This window comes from Camelus dromedarius, chromosome 2, assembly GCF_036321535.1.
Source record: "Camelus dromedarius isolate mCamDro1 chromosome 2, mCamDro1.pat, whole genome shotgun sequence".
In the NCBI taxonomy this organism is placed as follows: Eukaryota; Metazoa; Chordata; class Mammalia; order Artiodactyla; family Camelidae; genus Camelus; species Camelus dromedarius.
The window spans coordinates 84904959-84926940 of NC_087437.1; the positions used below are offsets into that span (position 1 = coordinate 84904959).

The window sequence follows — 21982 nt, forward strand, 5'->3', positions numbered from 1 at the left end:
AAGGCAATAGAGTGTGCTTAGGAATATGCTTTTGAAATTACACTTATATCCTCAGATAACAATTGTAATCAACTCAGCCATGTATCATGATTGATGAGAAAAGAATAAAATCAAGGTTTATGAGTGAAAATTATGAAAATTTTGAAATTCCAATATTAAAAAGTTAAATATCTACATACTGACTTAGAATAACTTTTCATAGGATTCCTTCCCTAAATATAGGCATTTAAAAGTAACTTAGTATGTACAATTTTATTTTCATAACACAAAGTATCTCTTCTGATTTATATTTTATAACTATCTAAAAATATGTATATTATTTCCCATTTCTAAGTAAAAAATTACATTGATAAAAATTTTTTAATCTTAAAATAACTCTTTTTCAGGAGGCTTAAACTAATCAAAAGCATTCCAAGAATATTAGACTTTCATATGATTTTAATTTAAATATTTTCAAAAGTTTTCAAACTTTTGCCTAGACTATGCTGAGTATTATTCCAATGAGGTCACAATTTTCTTGATTGAAATAATGTCATCTGTGATATTTAAAAGGGGGTATGTTTTATTCAGGAGGATATGACTTGCTTTTTCCTATCTTTTGGTGCCCATTATAATCAGACTCACTGGTGCCGCAATTTATAAAATATTTATAAACCTAAAAAGCAAATTCTAAATGACTACTACATGTCATTCAAAAAAATCGCTTAACTAGTTATTAACCCCAAAAGTGGGATTTGAGATAAGATAATGACCAAGGAAAAAGATAATATGATTTCTCCAAGCTTTGCTTCATAAAGAAATTTTTACCAGTAAGTTATTTATTGAGTGATAAATAACAGTACATTAAACTGAGAACTTTTTTCATAAAATCTCTTAATAAGGATAGAAATGTATGATTGTTGTAATAGAAAATTTTACATTTTAAATGCTTCATGATTTCAGGAAATTATATAAAGTTATGTAAAGAAGATGTGTAAGTTGAGTATTTTATGTTACTATATTTATTTATGCTATATGATTATTATATATTGTATGTATAATATTGCTGATATACTGGCACAGATTCTTAAAGATTTAAACCAGTTATTTGATAATAGCCTAAAATAAGACTTGAGTTGATGTTTTACAGTTATTTGTGAAATACTAAGTTTTGTTTTTGTGTTAAAATAAGGCTAACACATAACTATTGATTAATGTGTCTAAAGTAAGTTAGTTTTTTGTGTATGGATAGGAAAAAAATAAAGAATTCAACAAATGAGAGGTATCAGAAATTTGCCAACACTAGATACCTAGGCAGGAGATCAGTGACTAGAAAGAGTAGCAGTTGGCAAATTCAGGGGGTGAGCAAGAATGAAGACTTCTAGGAGTTTGGGCCTCATAGTATTAAGGCCCTGAGGAGTACGGCTAAAAACCTATGTATGATTTTGTTACAACCCTCGTACGTTGGTCCCCAGCAAGGTTCCTTCTGCCCCATGTCATCTGAACCAACAGGAGGCCAAATTCAGTTCAGAAGCAAAGGAAAGCTTATTCTTTGGTCAGAGAATGGAGAGGTGCAATTTCACGGCTCTAGAGCACAGGCTCTCCAGCTGCTTTACAGGGATCTCGTCAGCGGGGGGGGGGGGGGGAGGGGGGGCGGAGTTCTCGCGGGATGTTCTGCTCAGGCTCCAGATCTCACGGGACCAGACGGAGGGACTGCGTAGAAGGCCCGCTGTCTCCATCTTGGAGTGTCCAGTGCAGAGCTTTTGCGTTCGGCACGGAGCTGAAGTGTTTCGCACAGCTGTTTTGTACGAGGAACTCTGGTCTGACGGGCTGGGTTCCTGGCCTCTGCACACAGCACCCTATGAGCCAATGAAACTAGACGGAGTACAAAGGAAAGGAAAAGGTTAGACTTAATTTTATTACACAGTTTCTATTTTTATTTCCCGGGAATTGTTAATGGGCTTTATTTAGCCGGTGACAAGGTTTCAGGCTCAAACTTGGGCTATGACAAAGCCTTTACCTAGAAAGCTTCGAGGGGAGAGCCGCCCTCCCCCACAGATTTTGGTGCATAGCCAGTGCATTGCAGTCTCTGAAGGGAGTTGCAGTCAAAGACTCGGGTTCCTCTAGTTGGCCTTGCTTTTGCACATGTCGGCACCCCTAGCTCAGGAGTATCCATTTTTAGATCTCTTTATAGCAGGAGGGAGATTTTTGCCAGAGTCCTTTTCAAGCACCTCTACCAAGGCTTCCTCTTTAAGGGACAAGGGAGAACGTTGAAGACACTTCTCCACCCTAACTCCGTACTTAGTTTTCTTCTCCTAATCTCTCCCCACTGCCTTTCCCTGACCCCCACGTCTATGAACCTGCAGGAGCCTTTTGTTTGGGGCTCCCTCTGCAGTGAGAGGATTCTCCATATTCTGTGTGTGCTGATCTAATTGAACTTAGACTAGAGCCATGCTGTGGAAAACACGGAATGAGAGGAATGAGGTTGGCACCATCTTCAGTTTAGCCTGTTGCTTATATTATTATAATCAGTGGTTGAAGCCTTGAGAGTTATTTCCGTTTTTGTGTGTTGTCTACGCTACTCCAGTTCCCAGCAGCTCAGCTGTCTCCAATGCAGCTGAGCCCTGGACAGGCATCTAGCCAGTACATTTTTATTAAAAGTTATATGCTGAGTTTGGACATTTTCAAATAAGATGCCTGAGGGAAGACACAAAGCCCTGATTATTGTGTAGTTGTGCTTAAGAAACAGGGAGTTTGATACCAGAGTGGTATATTAATCAATGAAGGAGATACTGTTAAAAGTCACCTGTGTCAACACAGCACTGATAACATAGTATATGAGAACCACAGGAGAAATTTATTTTCAAATATTCTGTTATTGTGTAACACCATGAAAAGTAGAGGATAAATTAATTTGGGGGTGAGCATTAATATGTTTAAATATAGATTCATGGTTTTTAAATAATGATTCAACTATATTTAACACCTATAAAATATGTTTCTCTCTGCAATATTTTTTGATTAAACACACTTTTATGGGCAATTTTTCCTTTGATTCTTCAAGCGAATTTTAGAAACTTGTAAGTAAATTGTGTTATGTTCCTCTGAACTGTTTACAAATTAAATTACCTATCTGTCTCATTCCCCGTTTCCTAAACAGAATACAAAACAAAATACACACACACACAAATATAAAATCATAATTGGACTTCTAGACTAGATATTCACAAGTTATTAAGCACCTCCTTTTTCATTTGCTATTCCCCATATTGTAACAGAATTTTAGATAGAGTCAACTTAAAAACCAGATATGTTGTCATTTTTCCAATCTCTCAGCCTAATGGTATGATGACATAAGAAAAGGACACAGGAATAGTTGGATAGGGAAAAGGAAGAAACTGATAAATTTTAGAACAGTCAATAAAAATATGTTCTTATTTTCTATTTTTTAAGAGTTTTCAGAGAAAAGGAAAATAAGAGAGGAGAGCTAGTGAAACATGGCATTCATTGCACCTGTCAATATTAAATTGTAAAAAAACAAATAGGCACTAAGGGAAAATAAGTCAACACTATTTGCCTTCATTCTCTAGTGTTCACCAGAAATCTGATGGTTGAATAAATGTGTAACTGCATGAGTTATAGGATGAACTAAGATTAATTCAATTTACATATTTTTTAGAAAGCAAGTACTGACTTCTTTAACATAGCCATCAAATGTCCTAGGGAATATGTTTCCTGCCTTCCTTTCCATCCTGGTCTCTTATGCTCTCCTGCTTGGTCACTATGCTCCAGTCACAGTGGTCATCCTCAGGCCTATACAGCTCTCAGTCTGAATCTCACATGTCATCTGACCCTGCAAGTTCTATCTTAGTCATATATACAGAAGAATTGTCACATGGGATCAGCGGTAGGTAGAATTCTAAGATCACCCCCAAGATTTCTCACCCCCAAGTGTATGTGCTTGCATAATTCCCAGAACTGTGAATTAGATGGAATTACTTCACAGTGTTACCTTATCTTACTATGTTATTTGGCACAGTTGACCTTAAAATAGGAACATAATCCAGGTGGCCTAACTTAATCACAGAGCCCTCTAAAAGGAGAGTTTTCTTCAGGCAAAGAAGAGGAAGTCAGAGAGATTCACTTCAGCTGGCCTGAAAGAAAGCAAACACATACATTGTGAACTGTTGTTGGAGAGGGTAGCCTCTAGGAGTTAACTCTAGAAGCCTGGTTTACAGCCAGCAAGAAATGGTGGATTTCAATCCTAACACCATAAATAAATGAATTCTGCCAACCACCCATGAGAATGAAAAAGAACATGAAACACAGATGAGACCTACAGCCCTGGTCACCATTTTGCCTTTAGCCTAGTGAGACCCTGAGCAGAGAATCCAGCCTTGCAGTCTCTCGAATTTTGACCTATAGAATCTGCAAGAGAAGTTTTTTGGTTTGTTTTTTTTTTTTTGCTATAATGCTTGTAATCTGTTATGCAGCATGGGAAATTAGGGCGAGATGAGTGAAAAACTTTATCATTGTGTTTAAGGCGATCAATGTGTGTATCATTGTGGGGAGGAAAAGCAAAATATAGCTGAGTCCCATGAGAAATCAGGAATATCAGACTACAATTTCACAAAGCAATATGGATCATAAAATAAAGTGCCAAGTGGAAAAAGAAAAGGATGATATATTCATTTATGTACTATAAAATAAAGTATAATTTATGTGAATTGAGAAGATATGTTTACAAAGCACCAATGCACACTTTAAATTAAAATACATAAACAAAAGAGGGAACATTAAACCCATTAGAATACCTGCATATAATGAGGAATTTTGGATTTGAGACTTCAAATAAAGGAATAAATCGATAAAACAAGAGAGGGGCTCGCAAGGATCAGTAATAACAATGTACCATGAACCGAAAGATTATGATTAATTCAGTTTCCAACACATGACCTGGGGAAAAGGGAGAGTCAAAAACCAAAAGGCCTACCGATTCTCACCTTCCCTGTGGACTTTTACTCTCACTCATGATGCTCCTCTGACAAACTTCTTTTCGCTCTTGAAGATCCCCTTTAATGTCACTTTCTCATAGAGGTGTTCCCATATGCTCCACCTGAAACTGCATTCCTTTATGCAAATACTCATTCTATAGCATATTGCAAGGTTCTTTTCAAAACACAAAACACTTGTAATAACTTTCATTTAATGTGATTGTTTTATACCTCCACTCTTTAGTAAATTCCATGAGGGAAGGACTGCATTTCTTTTGCTTAGTACTAAACTTCCTCTGCTTATCAATCTTGGTGCTTGAAAAACATATTTTACATGTTAAGTGATTCAAGGATTGAATTGCTATAGGTTGGAATGAGTCAAAGTTGTTTCTACTTCCCCCTTCTAGGAGTAAGTGATTTTCACATTCCTGCTGTCCTCTGTCTACTTTTTCCTCAGGAAAACCTTCCTCTGACTGACAAATCTAAGTTTTGAATCTGAAGATCTAAAGTTAGAGTTGATGAGGACCATTAAACCAGTGACACCCACGTGAAGTTGTATTTTAGCTCCTTGTCTTTATGATGACAAAGATTTTGGACCTAAAAAGAACTACTTCAGGTAACTATGTTTAAAATTCTCTTAAAATATATTCCCACGATGATATGTTTGTTTCTAAATCTGCTTTTTTCTTTTGTTTTCTAGTTCTTTGTAATAGTATAATTTTCTCTGCCTGACTAGTTTCCTCATAAGTATTTATATCCTTTCTGTCTGGACTTTACAAGAGTTCTAACCACTCTGGAAAATGCATTACTTCCAGAAATGATGGTTGAATAACAATATAAACACTGTCTACCATATATGGGTGTTTCTATTTAAAAATCTCGGTTATAGTCTATGTTGAAAAAATTACGTATGCTGTTGGTCAGTCCATTATTTATTACGCCAGAAATATTTTCAATAATATCTTTTTTCTTATCATCCCATTTATAATTGCACAGATGCTTCTTTTTTCCCATAAAATCACTTAAATAATATTTCAGATTAAGCAAAATCAAAGAGATAAAATCTTTATTGCCACCTGGCTCCAGGAAAATTGAACATTGATTTTGTCTCCTAATTAGGAACTTGGATACAAATGAATGTTAGCATAAAAGTAATGAGGAAAAAAATAGATTATTATTTTATTCTAAAAAGTAAATAAGCAGAAATATGATTGAATTTATGACATAGTATACCTCACTTTAAATGCTAGAAAATGAGGAATTTCCTTTTATAAGATGCTTATCTTTTTACTCAGCAAATCATTGAAAGTAAAATAAAGCAATTCTCAGAATAAAACAAATATGATGCTTTTAGAATATTTTTTATTCTCTTTTAAAGCATCTTAGAGCACTTTAGGGGTTTCTATATTTCTAGTTCTTTATAAAGATATTTCGAAATGCTTATAAATGCACACTAACAAAGATAAAAATTCATTTAAAAAAAATTGAGTGCTTAATGAGGAAAGGAACTATGAATATGTAAGCACTCTGTGCTCTGTGTGAATTAATCTTCCTAACAACCTTCCCCTTATAGACATCCTTACTCCATATTATGAATGAGGAAAATGAGGCTCAAAGTATTTCATTTGTTCAAGTTAAGTGGAGCTACAAAGTTTGAAAACCACCTTTGACCAAGAATTATGTGCTTCCCTCTTCTGTTGTTCATAACTCAGTCTCCCCTGGAATCATGCATTCAGTCAACAGATGTGTATTGAGTAGCTACTATGTTTAATAACATACTGTTCTGGTCACCTGAGTGGCACAGGTGGTGGGAGATTCCATTTATAAGCTCACCTTCTCGCTCTTGAAATTGCTGAGAGCTAGGTAATTCTCCTTTATTAATTATCAAACTCCCTCAGAGTTGATTCCCTCTTCTGGATAAATACAGCCTCCATGTAGCTGTAGTCAGAAATGGATAAACAGGTAAATCGTATCAGTTTTTCTTTTACTATGTAGATTTTATTCAGTTTTAAATAAATCAGATGATTGTCATCAAAACACTTAATTCTCCCGCACTTGTGGGGCAGATGTGGATCATTAAACACCTTTATAACTTTATGTCTGTGATAACCACATACTATGTAACAAGCACTCTGTGTTGCTAGAGATGCTAAAATATGCCTCAGAAGGCAGCTGGGTAAGGGTTTTTAGACAGTAGATTGACAGGGCTTTCTCACTCTCGAATTGCTTTGAAGTTTTAAATGAAATAGAAAAATAAGAAAAGCCAGTTCACTTTTAATAGCATAATAGTTAAAAGCCTAGCGTACCACCAGATACTATCACCAAAAAGCCTCTGCCTTCTGGTTTTCTATAAATCATCCAAGGGATGCATCTTTTTAGTCAGTATACAGCACAAAATAAGTGCAGACCAATTATCTGATTTTAAAAATGACCCTAGGTCTATCATCTTGTGTATTTGTTTAAGCTGTGAGTCTCATTCACGTATGAAAAATAAATTATCCACCTGGAAATTTAATAGAAAATCTTTGTACTATAAACTCAAAACCAGGTTTATAGAAAGTATATATTTAGTTTAGAATCTTATTTAAATAAAAAGCAAATCCAGACTGATTTCACCAAATTATGTTTTGAACCATTTGCTTATTTCATTTTTAGTCAGTTAACTATAAGGAACCACATTGCAAATGAAGATACACAACTTACTTTCTAGGTATAAAGTAATTACATTTTTTTTGCATACCTCAATGATGTTTTTCTATAGTATTATTAATTTGATTGAGAATTTCCTTTAACACATTACAGTTCCACAACCAAATAAACCTATAGCAACATAACAGAACAGCATAACAATGGCAAAATATTACACAAGTGAGAAATAAAATGAGTTTTATTATTATTATGGCAACCACTTTCATACTATTAAAATGTTCAGCCATATTTAGAAAATCAGGCTTCTATGACTTTCCCAACATCTCTCTTCCTGTTGGAATTGATGAGATGCATGTGAAATTCTCCAGATGAGCTACTGATGAAAGGCAAGGAAGAAATTTATAAATGCAGGACTTGACCTGGTCTTCAGTAACCAATTAAATCCATAGCAATTAAATTTGATACGAGTTTGTGTTCCCTCAGTTTACAACTAACCAAAAGCTTGTATATAAGCCTTCAGTGCCTTTACTCATATTTATAAAAACAATGTCTTTGACCTTATATTGATTTGTTACTATTTTTGAGGTTATTATTTCATTTTTCAAAACATTTAAATTATTGCCTCAATGTAGACATGTGTACATAATTGTATACATTTCTATACTAAATTTAGTTTGAGACATGCCTCAGGCAAACCTCTATGTCTCTGAACATTCCAGATCTCTTAGACTTTATTGATCCATGTTACTGAATATATATTTTTAACATAACTTCAGCTGTATTCCCCTTATGCTTCTTTTTCTTTTAATCCTAAATTTTGGTTTCACAGGTACACAAGTACCCATTTACATCATCATTAATTACATCATAACTCTTAGTATTTTTCTTAGAAACAAACAGTAATCACTGTTTATGAACTATTCTCTAAGAATAAAAACAAAAAGTGAAGCATAGTGACAATCTTTTTAAGCAATCCCTGATGATTATTAAACATCGAATTAATTTTATTTGATGACTGTGATGACTATGGTGATGACAGTGGTTGTAGTAGTAGTACTAATAGTAGTAGTTTGGTAATTTAGTGTAGAAAAGGAAAGGAAAGAAAAGAAAAGAAAGATAAATGTAGGAGAATAACAGAAGAAAGAAAGGAGGATAAGGGAAAGGGAAAAGGCAGAAGAAAAAGAAAAAGGAATGAAAAACAATATAAATAATGAAGTAGTAGCCATGAATGCCAATTATTAATTATTAAAAATAGTATGTATGTATTTATTTGAAATCTGTTGCCACTGAAATGATTAAATGCATATGCATAGTCATTCATTCAATTCAAATCAGGAAAAATGCTCATGTTGTATCAGTATGCTTTCCCAGTTGATTAAATTTTATGTTGGATTTAATTGAATATTTTTAAAATAGTTAATGTGTCTTACTGACTATTACTTTTTTTAGTACATTAGACCTGTGATTCTAGTCGTCCATTCCAGTGCACCACATTTAACAAGAAATATGTTGGGGATTTTTAACTTCACAGTGTGAGGACACTGTGCTCTGCCCATGTCTACCAGGATTTCTTGTACCATTTCTGGGTCCTCCTCTGTGCTTTTACCTCCAAGGGTCTCACCTACTATTCCTATTAGGAAGATTGCCATTTTTCTACCAGAACAACAGAAAAATGGAAGAATTTGGAGTTAAGTTCTCCTAGAGTCTGACTCTTCTGTGTGAAGGTGGAGAAACTTTGAGGCAGAACATTCCAGAGCCCCCCTGCTGGAGTGCCCCACTCCTGTCACTGCACTGCCTCCTTCCCTTTAAAGTCCTCCTTCTCATACCCTTACTGCTGCTTCTCAGAAGCATTTTCTTAGCAAATCACCTGTGCACAAATCTTTGTGTCCTGTCTGCTTCTAGGGAACCTGACCTAAAACAACTCTAAAACAAATAAGTGAATGGAGAAATTGAATTTTGGATTTTTTGTGTGAGTGTGTGAAAATCAAAAAAATCTTTAAATGAATCATTGAGAACAGAAAGTACTTAAAATGAATACAAGTAAAAGCCCATATAGACTTAATTTTTCCTGCTAGTACTGGCCTGGGTGTTTGGAGCTGAAGGTGTTTGTTTCAGTGGCTCAGGGATAGAGAGGAGGTTGTTAGTTTTTATTATTACCATAAAATACAAACACTGAAAATTATAGAAACATCACAGTTGGAAATTGAAAGTAATGAAAAAGTTGGTGGTAATTATAATATTATAAGGCAACATTTTAATTACTGTTATACAAAGACAAAATAAATCAATCATCTTAAAGAGAGTTGTGTGCAATGTGTATGTGTGTATAATAGAAATGACTAGATCTGTGTTCACACCATTCAATGTGCCATAACTTTTACATATAACTTTACAGTACATATTTTGATAGAAAAAAATGAAAGTGAACTTGCCTGTATATGGAGATATAAGTATTATTTTTGTCTTCTCAATTTCCAGTTGTAAAGTTTTAATATTTTTGGCAGACATATTCAAAAATATTATTAATATTTACATTTGGCACAGTCTATAAAAAATAATTATTTGGACATGGTACATGATCTGTATTCTTTACTAGGAAACTTGGTGTCATATGTTTCACACAAATTAGCTTTTAGCCAAGAGTGACAAATGCATAGGATCCTAATTCTTATTAAGGAAAGGGAAAAAGCAGAAGATTTTAGGAATTTAGAAAGACAGTGAAATAAAGAATTGTTTGTCCTATGTAATAAGGAAGTCCAGGGGTAAATCTGGCTTCAGACACAGCTGGACTCAATATATAATATCAGGACAATATTCTTTTATATCCCTTAGGTCTGCTCCCCCTATCCCCATTCCCACAATGTTGACCTGATTCTCAGGTGGGCTGTTTCTATTCAGTAGTAAAAATAGTGACAAGCAGTACCAAACTCTATCAGATAAGCAACTCTGTAGAAAGTCTGTGACTTTATCCCACAGGCTCAGCATAAACCCACGCATGATTTTATCAACTTAGGAGATCACATAGAGATATAATCACTATTCTGTAAAGGGGATGCAGGTAACCTGACCTAACCTGAACCACATACGCTAGGAGATGGAGAAGCTGTACAATCAGGTGAAGGGGCAATGGGTAGCATGTAGATAAAAGCAAAACATGTTTGGGTTAGTATCAGACCTAGGATGTCACCACATTAAAGTTCTATCTTAAAGTTACCGCATAATAGAGTGTTCTCATGTATCCAAGAAATTGATTGAGAGCCAAGAAGAAATCACAAAGGAGAAACCCAGAAATTGGAAGAAAATGGTCAATGTGTATTGACTCTGCAAGTTACTGTGTTCAGTCTTACTGAGAAAATGTGCAGTTGAGTGAATCTGACAAGACTGAGGAATTTTTTTTTCTTTTCTTCTTTTTAAACTTCTAAACTGACACTCCTTTATCACCTCTCTTAATCTTTTATCTTTATGTACATATCAGGATGTACAACAGTGATGACTGTAGTTTAACTATTTTCAAATGTACATCATTTATAATAGATTGCGAGTGTTTTACAACGTAGATTATAGTTTATTCACTTAATTCATTATTTTATCAATCCATTTGTCTATTTGGCAAATACATATTTATTAATTGCTTACCAGGTTTGGGGAACTATTCTTAAGGTACGACATGAAAACTTGTTTTCTCTTTTTGAAGATTTCAATGTCTAATTACAAATATCTGAGCAAGGGCCATATTCCACCATTTTCACTTTTGTAATTCATGTATTTCACACATATGTAGCACATAGTAAATGCTACAGATGTTTCATAAATGAATAAATAAATGCAAATTCAAAATATGATTATCAAACATATTTTCTGTATATAGGTAATTGAAAATACACAAAACATTTAAAATACATTCTAATCAAATCATAATTTTCCTTAAAGGTTAGACTTAACACTAATTTATATAATTAATTAAATATTTAATTACCATGCATATTCTTTTCTCCTTTATTTTAAAAGGAATTTCATGGAGTGGCTTGCATAGCTTCTGTGAATTCAAAAATCTGTACTAAGCTAAAATGATGAAGTATTTTTGTAAGAAAATGTATTCTAGTGGCATGTAGAGATATTGAAATAATTATTCTTCTGTAAAAATATACTACTGAAACATCTATAGACAAGATCACTAAAAATTGCCTTTGATGATACAGAAAGCACAGATATCTATAATTTCACATTTTGGTGCTCAATTTACCTTCATATCATTTTACTTAAAAAGTAATTTATACTAGATGAGTGTAAGTTCGAGAAACAGTTCAAAATTAATTTCATAAGGTTGATAAATGCTAATACATTATATATATTTACCAAAATAACTGATTATATAAAATTTGTGTTTTTTTAATTCACTATATCCAGGGGAGAGCTTAGGTGAAGTGAAAATAAATAAATAAATAAATATTTAATGAATGAGATATCACTTTTAATTAGATCGTGCTGTGAAGGGGCAGTAAAGTAAAACTGGAGTATTGAAAAATGAGAATTTTCAGAAGCCAGTTTTGGATATGAAAAACAATGCTTGTTGTATATAGCAAACAACATATTTTGGGGTATATATTCTTTGTTTGGGCTATCATAACAAAATACCATAGGCTGCGTGATTTAAACATAAATTTATTTCTCACAGTTTTGGAGGCTTGAAAGTCCAAGATTTAAGGTCCAGCAGGGTGTGGTTTCTGGAAGGTCTTTCTTCCTGGCTTACAGATAGCCACTTTGTCATCACTGGCCATTCCTCTGAGTGTGCACTGAGGGGACTGTGGGGCAGAGGGGGAGAAAGAGAGAATTTGTGAGCTTGGATCCAGGCCCCACTTAATGACCTTATTTAACCTTAATTACTTCGTTAAAGGCCTTACCTTCAAATACAACCATATTGGGGGTTAAGCCTTTAACATAAGAACTTTGAGGAGATACAAACATTCAGTTAATAATAAGGTACTTTGGTTATATTCCTGCTTTTCCTTTCTTGCGAAAGCTTCTTAATGTGTTACTCATTCTAAAAATAATTAGAGAAAATCCAATTTTCTATAGTAAGCAGTGTGACTTTAATAATACTGTATTGAATATAGTTAATATATTATATTGAATATTTGAAAGTCGCTAAAAATCTAGATAATCATGATGAAAAATTTGTAGCTATGTTTGGTAATCTATGTTAACTAGACTTATTTTGATGATCATTTTGCAATATATACAAATACAAAATCATTATGTTATACACCTGAAATAAGCAAAATGTTACATGTCAATTATACCTCAAAAAAAAGACAAAATCAAATTTTCTCATTTAGCACACTGAATTTAAAAGTTACAGTTTTATGCTATTATAGAAAATAATGTTGATTCCATCTATATAATAGTACTGAAGTCCATAACTATTTTTTGCAGTTTATTTGTCCCTAAAACTTTTCTTTAAAAATATTAGAAAACTTTTATGAAAAGTTTGGACACAGAATATTGTCTGCTGTGAGATAATGGAAAATATATATTGCCCCTGGTTCCAGACACAGAACTCGTGAAACCTTATAATTTCCTGGGTGATAGGAATGTCTGTGTTCTAGTGAGACAATTTTGTGGGGACTCCTGGATAACTCCTGGATGGAGGATGGTTGCTGGAAGACTAAGCCATGATTAGAAGCTCGAAATTTTCAGCCCCACTTGCTCATTCTTTTAAGAAGGAAGAAGGGCTGAAAATGGAGTTAATGCTATTCTGATGAAGTTTCCATAAAAATCCCACTAGTAATGGGTTTGGGTGCCTCCAGGTTGGTCAATACTTGGAGGACATGGTAACTCCCCAGCCTATTCCCACGTACCTCACTCCGCTCATCTCTTCCGTCTGGCTGTTTCACTGTATCCTTTATCAAACCCTTTTATAATAAACTGGTAAAGTTAAGTAAAATGTTTCTCTGAGTTCTGTGAGCTGCAGCTGCTCTTGCAAATTAATTGAAACTGAGACAGGAGTGATTGGAACCTCTAATCTATAGCCAGTTGATCAAAAGCCTGTGTGACAATCTGGACTTCCAACTGGCATCTGGAGTTGGGTGAAGGGTAGTCCTGCAGGATTGAGCCCTTAGTCTGTGGGATCTTACACTGTCTCCAGGTAGATATTGTAAGATTTGAGTTACATTGTAGGGCACCCAGTGAGTGTCTTAGAGAACTGTGTGGGAAAAACTTCCTATTCGGTGACCTGGAGTGAAGAGTTTTCTGTGAGTAGTGAAGGAGACTCCCAGGCAAGAAATACGCAGTAGGGAAGAACTGAGGTTTTCCCCTCCATAGGAAGGAAAAAACTGAGGTTTTCCTTTTTAACCATAATTTCAGTTTTTATACAAATTCAGAATTTCTCCATTATCTCTGGAAATGGAGGAGTCATCTTTGGTTGTTACAAAGAATACTGGAACTGAGAATCAATAAACGCAGCTTTTACCCTCAGGCTTTATACCCCCAGAAAGTCGTTTCATTTCCCAGCCTCCTCAGTTAAAGATGCCAGACACACAAGGTGCTTTATCTTTTAGTCTCTGGTTTTCCAAAACAGACTCATGAATATTCCTTAGATTCTGCTTTCTTTTCCTGTTCTCTGCCTTGCTCTGTTCCTGTGGATTTGGAAATTCCATATTCCAAAGAGAATTTTTATGCATGTTATGTCAGCCCTAATTTTTAAAGGAACCTTTGCAAGATCCATAGCCCTGGTGGCCATTCAGCCACTTAAAGCATAATGATATTTCCTGAATGTGAACTCAGGAGCTTAGCGACTGACCCTGTGTTTTTCAGCTTTCAGTTGTTAACTTCCCAAGTCAGATCTTTTATAGTACTCCCTCCTCTGCCCCTGTTTTTACAGTTTCTCTCCTTGGTTTCTGTTCCACTAGAGGTCTGCCTACATTCTGGAAAACCAAAAGCCTGCCTCCAAATCCTGCCCATGTGGCACCTGGTCTCCTTGTTCTCTCCATTCTCAACAGTGCAGAAGCATGTGGTGACGTGACCCTACACCCCCATTAGTATTTCTTCTAACAGATTATTAGTAATCCTATGGATTACCTGCATCCATGCCCATAAATCCTGAATTTATTATAAGTCTGAGTCCTACCCAACTAGCTATAGTCTTTGGACCGCGGGATCAGCATTGATCCCTTCTGTGCAGACTCCTCCTGATCTCAAAATCTTTGCAAACAAGTCTTCACCTCTTTAGAGGCATTGCTACACTTTCCTTCCAATTCTTAAGGTGTAGGCCACCTCCTCGAACAAACCGCATTTGATGTGATGATGTGCAAACCCAGAAAATATTTAATTTATGAATTTTTTGTTTGTTCTCATTATTCCATAACACTTACCAACATAATGCCTTTTTAAAGATTTTCTTTGTTAAATGTTTTCTCTCTTTCTGGGATAATTTGCTTGCTCAGCAGTTGATGAGAAAGATATCTCCACATTAAGAAAGGTTAAAAAAGGAATAGTATATAAATATCATACTTAAAGAATAGTTTTAGTGTTTTTATTTATACTGATCCTTTTAAATTTCTTTGTACTGTTCGATGACTTGTATAATTATAGGTAAAATATATAAAAATAACTTTTCACTTACTCGTATCACCTGTCTTATTTTAAACATACAGACGTTACTTAATTGCATGCATATTATTTTACTTTTGCAAGAACATTCATATTATTGGAGAAGTATAGACCCAGTGTTAAGAAATTTTTATCTATGGATAGAGAATAATATATGATAAATAAATTGTTGAATTTGTGACTTTCTCTAACTTCTAATTTTCTACATGGGAAATAGATTTCCTTTGTAATCAGCAAGTGATATATAATAATGCTTCAATGTAAAAAAACAGGATAAACATAAAGTATTTTTTGATAGACTATAATAGAATATATTTATGTTTAGGACTAAATCATCATCATCATCATGCTTTAATAAACACTTATAATCTATATGTTATAGTCTAGTAACAGAAGAAATGACAAAAATATTTGAGCTAGCTTTTTAATAGTTTCTAAATTTAAATTTTTAAAAATTGAGGTATAGTTGACTTACAATGTGTCAGGTATACAGCAATGTGATTTCACAGATATATATATACACACACATATGTATATATTTTTCAGATTCTTTCTGTTATAGGTCATTACAGGTCATTCCCTGTGCTATACAGTAGGTCCTTGTTTATCTATTTTATGTAAAGTAGCATGTATCTGTTAATCCTAAATCTCAAATTTATCAAAAATAGTTTTTTTTTTAAAAAAAGTGCAGACATCTTGTGAGCTGCCTTAATAGATAAAAGTGAAAAACTGCTTATGTAACTTTGCACGTAATACATATCTTCATTAGGAAGTGATTCTTTATTCCATGTCTCTTTGCTAATTCCTTTAGAATTGTTTTTTCTTCATTTTAAAGCAAGTTGATTTTTATATTTTTCAATAACCATGAATTTGTATGGGGACACCGTAGAATGAATCTATGATGAACCCTCTCCACCAAAAAAAAAAAAAAAAAAGAAAGTAAAGAAATAAATATAATGACTTCCATTCACTATACCACAAACAAGAGACATTTATTGTATGACACACTGGGGATCCTATGTTGAACAAGGCATGTTGACTCTTGCAGAGTAAACAGCACTGTAGAATGAATTAAATGTGAAAATACGTGCAATGTTCACACAACTTAAACATTGCATGGCTCACAGGTTTGGTATGATACAGTTTTGTTGCTGAAGCACAGGCTTGTGGTTTGCTTAAATACCTATCACTGATAATACTAACTGAAGAAAGAATTGTAAGTTTTCAATGAAGAGAGAGGTTCAGTTTGCATAAAGTGAATTTAGGTTACTGATGGGATTTTAAGAATAGGGATGTGGTTAATTAGACATATTCTTCCACAATTTAGGGAGAAACTGGGAGTTGTAGATTTGAATATCTACAAGAGTATTTGTTGAATCCATTAGTTTAAATTTACTAAAGATGAGACATTTAGATAAGAAAATAAAGGGAATTGACAGCATCCTAGAGATTTAAACATCAAGAGGAAAATAAATAGTTAAAATAAAATTGACTGCAAAATGGTCTTCAGTCAATGTAGAACGTACTTGAGCAGACAAAGGTGTCTGAAAACCAAAGGAGAAAATTTCAGGGACATAGGTCAACATTGTTTTATAAGCAAAGTAAATATAAACTTTCACTTTTCCACACATATAAATGTGTTATATATTTGCCGTTGAATCAATGTTAATAATTTTTATTTTACATTAACTGCTACCCTAGTGGAAATAATCCAGAGTAATAATTGATAAATATTTTATACAAAAATTTACCCTAGAGTGCTAGGAGGCTCTAGGGGGTCTTCCTAGTTACCTCTATAGAAGAGTGTCATGGCCATGATCTGCATATGGAATAACCTGTCACCCAGGAACACAGCCAAACTTTCAACTCTCACAGCCAGAGAATCTCTTTGGTGAGAACTGGGGTCCAGGATCCATCTTCCAGTGACGTTAGATTTGGGGCTAATTGTACTATGGTGGAGCTCTGGGACACAAACTGTAAAGGGACTCTGGGAGAGTTAGTGTTATTGTTCAGGGCAGAAAAAAAATGAATGCCAGGTGATTAGGTATACTTTGTTCAAATGTGCAGTCAAGTCATGGGCAGTCAACGTATCTTTAAATTAGATGCATTTAAAACTGCTAGTGATAAATCCTGATGAATATGTGGATTTGGGGAATGGAATAAATGAGAGGCTATCACATATTACAATAAAAGCCTTATTTTTTCCTTCATTGCTGTATTAATAGATTTAGAAAATTAACACTGCATAATTCTGTTGAAATTAACTAAAGCCTTGGCTCAACTGCTGTTACTGAAATAAGTATATACCCTGGAGAGTACAAATAAGTGTTTATGTCCTTGAATATCAGATGTAAGAGATCAGGAAAACTATCAAAGGGGAAAAAAGATTGATTTTAACAATCTTTCTTCTTTTTAAGATATATAATGAAAGTAAAGTTTTTCCCTCTTTCTCTTTTACTAGAGGTTATCTTAATAAGAAAAATAATCAATGTAGGTAGTTTAACAGAATATGCAGCAGTGACAAAGAAAAAAATAAAGTTGAAAAATAGAAAAAAGTACTTCTCTTTGGATAGATAGGTAGATACACATATTTGAAAAGGCATAGATTTTCTTTTTTAAATGTGATTTGCAATGATTACATCATGCATTAATTATATACCCATTTAATAGTCATTAATTAAAGTTCTTCTATGGAAGCTGTTCTAAGTTGCACAAAAGCTTAAAACTCAATGACTCTGGGACTTAATCGTGTACTTACAATTGAAGGGTTTCACCATGTCCATCACTTTCATGTGACAGGCATTGCTTGTCACAGGACTACGGCCCTTCCAGATGCTAACAACCTTGATCTCTATGTTAGACATACTATGTGGGAAGTTGTAAGAATGTGGCTGCTACATGGTTCACAGGCCTTAACTGCTTTAGGGACATAGGTGGGCAGGGCATTGATTAAAAGGACTTTGTGTGCTGTAAAAGCAGCTGTTGACAGATGTCTCATGCCAGTCAGAATTAAGAAAAACACATGTGTCTTCTCAGCAAAGGCCATGGACATATATACACCTAGAGGAGCAGAGGATCACTGGCATCACTCAGGAGCCATGCTACTCTGGGACCTGGGGCCAAGTAGGCTAGTCAGTGCAGACTCCCTCCACTCCAAGGGCCGCTCTGGCTCTGTTCTTCCTTTGGACCCTAATCCACCCTTCTCCCTACTCCCAATAACTCTGATCCCCTGGGGGCTGGGTGCATGGATTACTTGTCCTCTACTTTCTTTTTAACCTGTTGTAATAGTATCTCCTAGCTATTCTGCTTCCTTTTGGATTATTTTTTTTCCTAGCAAACCAGAAATTCAGCTTTTACAATTTCCATTTTGTTATCAAAGCTTATATTTAATGTTAAAAAGATAATAAAACCCTGAATACTCACTGTTTCTTTCTCTTTGGTTTTCGGATAAAACAATTCTGTTTCTCTGGCTAGGTGATGTGGAGGATCTGAACAACTACACCTACAGTAATTCAACTTGAAGGGCATTTGCAAGTGGCTTTGATCGTCAGAATGTCTGGGTATTCTATTGGCATTTAGTGAGTAAGGGTAAAGAATTCTAAAAACCCTGAAGTGCGAACCACAGAACCAAGAAAAGTTATTCCAGCCAGAATAACAATACCATTTCTACTAGAAAATATTGAAAAGGAAGGGGCTGGTTCCAGAAATTGTAGTAAAGAAAAATACAGCAGTAAATACTTGAGAATATTTCCCTACACATTATAGTAATCCTAGTATATTGTAGAAAATTACAGAGATCGTTATAGATATGATATTTTATAGAGATTAAAAGAGGTAGAAATTCACCTATTTCATCTGGAAGAGTAGCTCATGGAAAATTATAAATTTAGAACTGCTGATAAACAAAGTATCATTATTCTGTACTAGGTCAATGATGACAAACAGTGAACATGCTTTTAAAACAGACCTTACACAGTGCTGGTTGTAAGTGCTCTGTAATTTTTTAAATTACATGTACAACCTAATAAAAATATTAAGAATAAATTCTGGTGCATACATATACAAGTGAAATGTTTCTAACTTTACACTATAAGACTGAAAAACATGTAGCATGATATTTTGTAGAGCTATTCTTTTTAATCAACCATTTAATTTTCTTGTCACAAAATGCAATGCTGTAATTTTCTGTTACTGCTGTAATTTTTATTTTCACTTCTTCTCTTTCCATTTTTCCTCTTTAAGAGAAGACAATCCAGTTATTTCTTTAACTGAGATTAGCTTTCACGTATTGAACAGTCAGTTAAGTATTCAACTCAGTATTCCTTATTTACTCCAGGGTGTTTAAATAAAACTGAAAGAACTCCATAGCATAAGTTAGATTTGGAACTGGCCAGCTCAAAGCCTCACCAATTAAAGAACAATTTGAAGTCATTAAAAATTAAATGAAGTGCCAAATGCACTTTTAAGGAGGACTGTTAGCAATTCAATTGTCAATCAAACAATGAATCCTTCTGTAAATTGTGAGAATAATTTTTGATTTTTTAGGAAAAAGAAAACTTTTTATCTGGTTATTTATTTTTTTAAACCCTGAAATTGTGTTATCATATTTTAGCACATTTGAGCAAAGATGGTAAAACTTGGAAAAACAGAAAAAGTCTGTATCTAACATGTGTAAGCTCTGTAACATAGTTCCTATATCACTATGTTAACCTAAAACAATAAACAGCCAGTTGTTTTTATTTCAGGAGCAGCAAAGAATTGCAGTTCGAGACATGCAACTATGCCAATCACATGCATAACAAAGCAAAAGCGGTAACTCTTTTATAGAGGAATAGAGGAAGCTGAGAATGTTTGTTAAAACAAAAAGTTCACTGGAGAAAACTGAGAGTTCAAAGCATAGTGGCCTTTCATTTGTTGAATCGTGACAGTCTCTCATTGGCTGAGTTGTCAGGCGACGAGAATTTTTTTCTTCCTGCAGTTGGTGGTAGTAAAGTAGTGTCACTACTGGAGATACAATGTATGTCTGGAGATGTAAATCATGTCTCTTACTGTTGGGATCTATATTGATGTCTTGTGATATGCGTGTGAGAGCTTCCCCATCTGGCCTCCTGACTCCATCTTAGTAGGGCTTCCCTTTATTAGTTTTCACAACTATCAGAAGTAAGGAAACTGAAAAAAGCCAAAAAAAAAAACCAAACCCAAATAGTGTCGATGGAGGAAGTAACAATATAGAGATAGAGAAGTGGGTATCTACTGGGAATCAGGCAACTTAGTTTCTCATTCTGGCTTAGTCATAACTGTGTGATCCTGACCTCATGTTTTTCTTTTGTGAAAATACATTGAGTTAGAGAATGCCTTAAGATCTATTTTAAGACTGGAATTTTATAGTTTCATATTTTTAATTAACTCTAACCAAAAAGAATGTGAGCCTTGCCTCATAGTAAGCCAGGTTTTCTGGACAGTGATGGTGCATATTCATGAAATAATCCATGAGTTAAATATTTTTTCCCTTTCTGCCACTATATTGTGTCAATTGCCTCATAATTTGAGCATCAATATATTGTATTATAATTATTTTTACATGTTTATTTACTCTCAATGGATTGTAAATTCCATGGAGCAAGGAGATATTCAGCTTCTAATGTGTGTCTAACACAGTGGCATATAGTAACAAACTGGACTAATAGTCATAGGAATTGTATTAATTGAGTTGTGGGTAAAAATAAAAGTTATTATCAGGTAGAAAACTTGAATATTCCTTGATGTGGACCAAAATTTTTCTAAGATCATGGTGACTCCTGTATCAGAAAGGACGTGGAAGCTCTGTTTCAATTTGCTGGAGTGTTTTTATTTTTTTAAAGACAAATTCAGCATTTATCTTGTCAGCAGTTCCAGAACAGTAATGAAAGACTGAGATCAAGATAAGAAGAGGTTAAGCTAAAGAAAAGACTACTACATCCACAGAGAGATTAGGATTTCAGATTGATTTCACCTATTGGAAGACAGGAAAAGGGCACTGAATATCTGGCAGTGGTGTAGTTTGAAAGCCATTTTCATAATACAGACATTTGTTTACACAGCTTGTTTTGTCCTTGTATTTTTCCCAAACCAAAATTACACATCAAAAGCATATTGCTGCAGCATCTACATGTTATAAAGCTTGCTTTCAAGTTTTGATAATTGTAAGACTGATTTCTAGCTCATTTGTTATCATAGCAACACACATTACCAGTTTCCCAGTAATGGAAGTACAGTTGGCAAAATGTTCACACGTAATTACATTCTTCTATTGAATGCACAAAACAGTCTTATATTTTAACTGCTGTAATTTTACTGTAATTGTATCAAAGTTTCACACAGAAGCTTTGATACGTGAAGGATCTTGATGAATGACCCAATATTGAAAATAAATATTTGCCAGCTGCAGTGAATATTCAAATATCCTCTTAACTTTAACCTGTTAAAACACCACTTTCACCAAGACTCAAATTGGACATCCTCTCATGAGTGGTAAGATGGAATGGAGGACAAAGGGTGTGAGCACAAGCGATAGCCTGCAAACCCCAAGAGACATTGTATTTTGGGCAGATCCTGCTGTTTTCCTTCTACCACAAGAGCTGCATGTCCCCAAAAAGAGCTTCTCATTGCATCTGGGACCCCAGTATAAGAAAACCTGAGGAACAAAGTAGCCAGCAACTGACAAGCAAGTAAGTGATGTCTGTCACTGTTAGCCACCAAGATTTTGGGGTGGT

At 34.4% G+C, this 21982-nt stretch overlaps 1 long non-coding RNA gene across 7 annotated transcripts in view; it reads left to right on the top strand.

The window, feature by feature from the left end:
• Positions 1–1632: 1632 nt before the first annotated feature.
• LOC135323329 (uncharacterized) overlaps positions 1633–21982 on the top strand; it is a 430798-nt gene continuing 410448 nt past the window's right edge. For all 7 annotated transcript variants that reach the window (XR_010384767.1, XR_010384770.1, XR_010384765.1 and 4 more), the window contains exons 1-2: positions 1633–1882; positions 5431–5589. This is a non-coding gene — a long non-coding RNA (uncharacterized LOC135323329). The remainder of the gene's footprint in view (positions 1883–5430; positions 5590–21982) is intronic.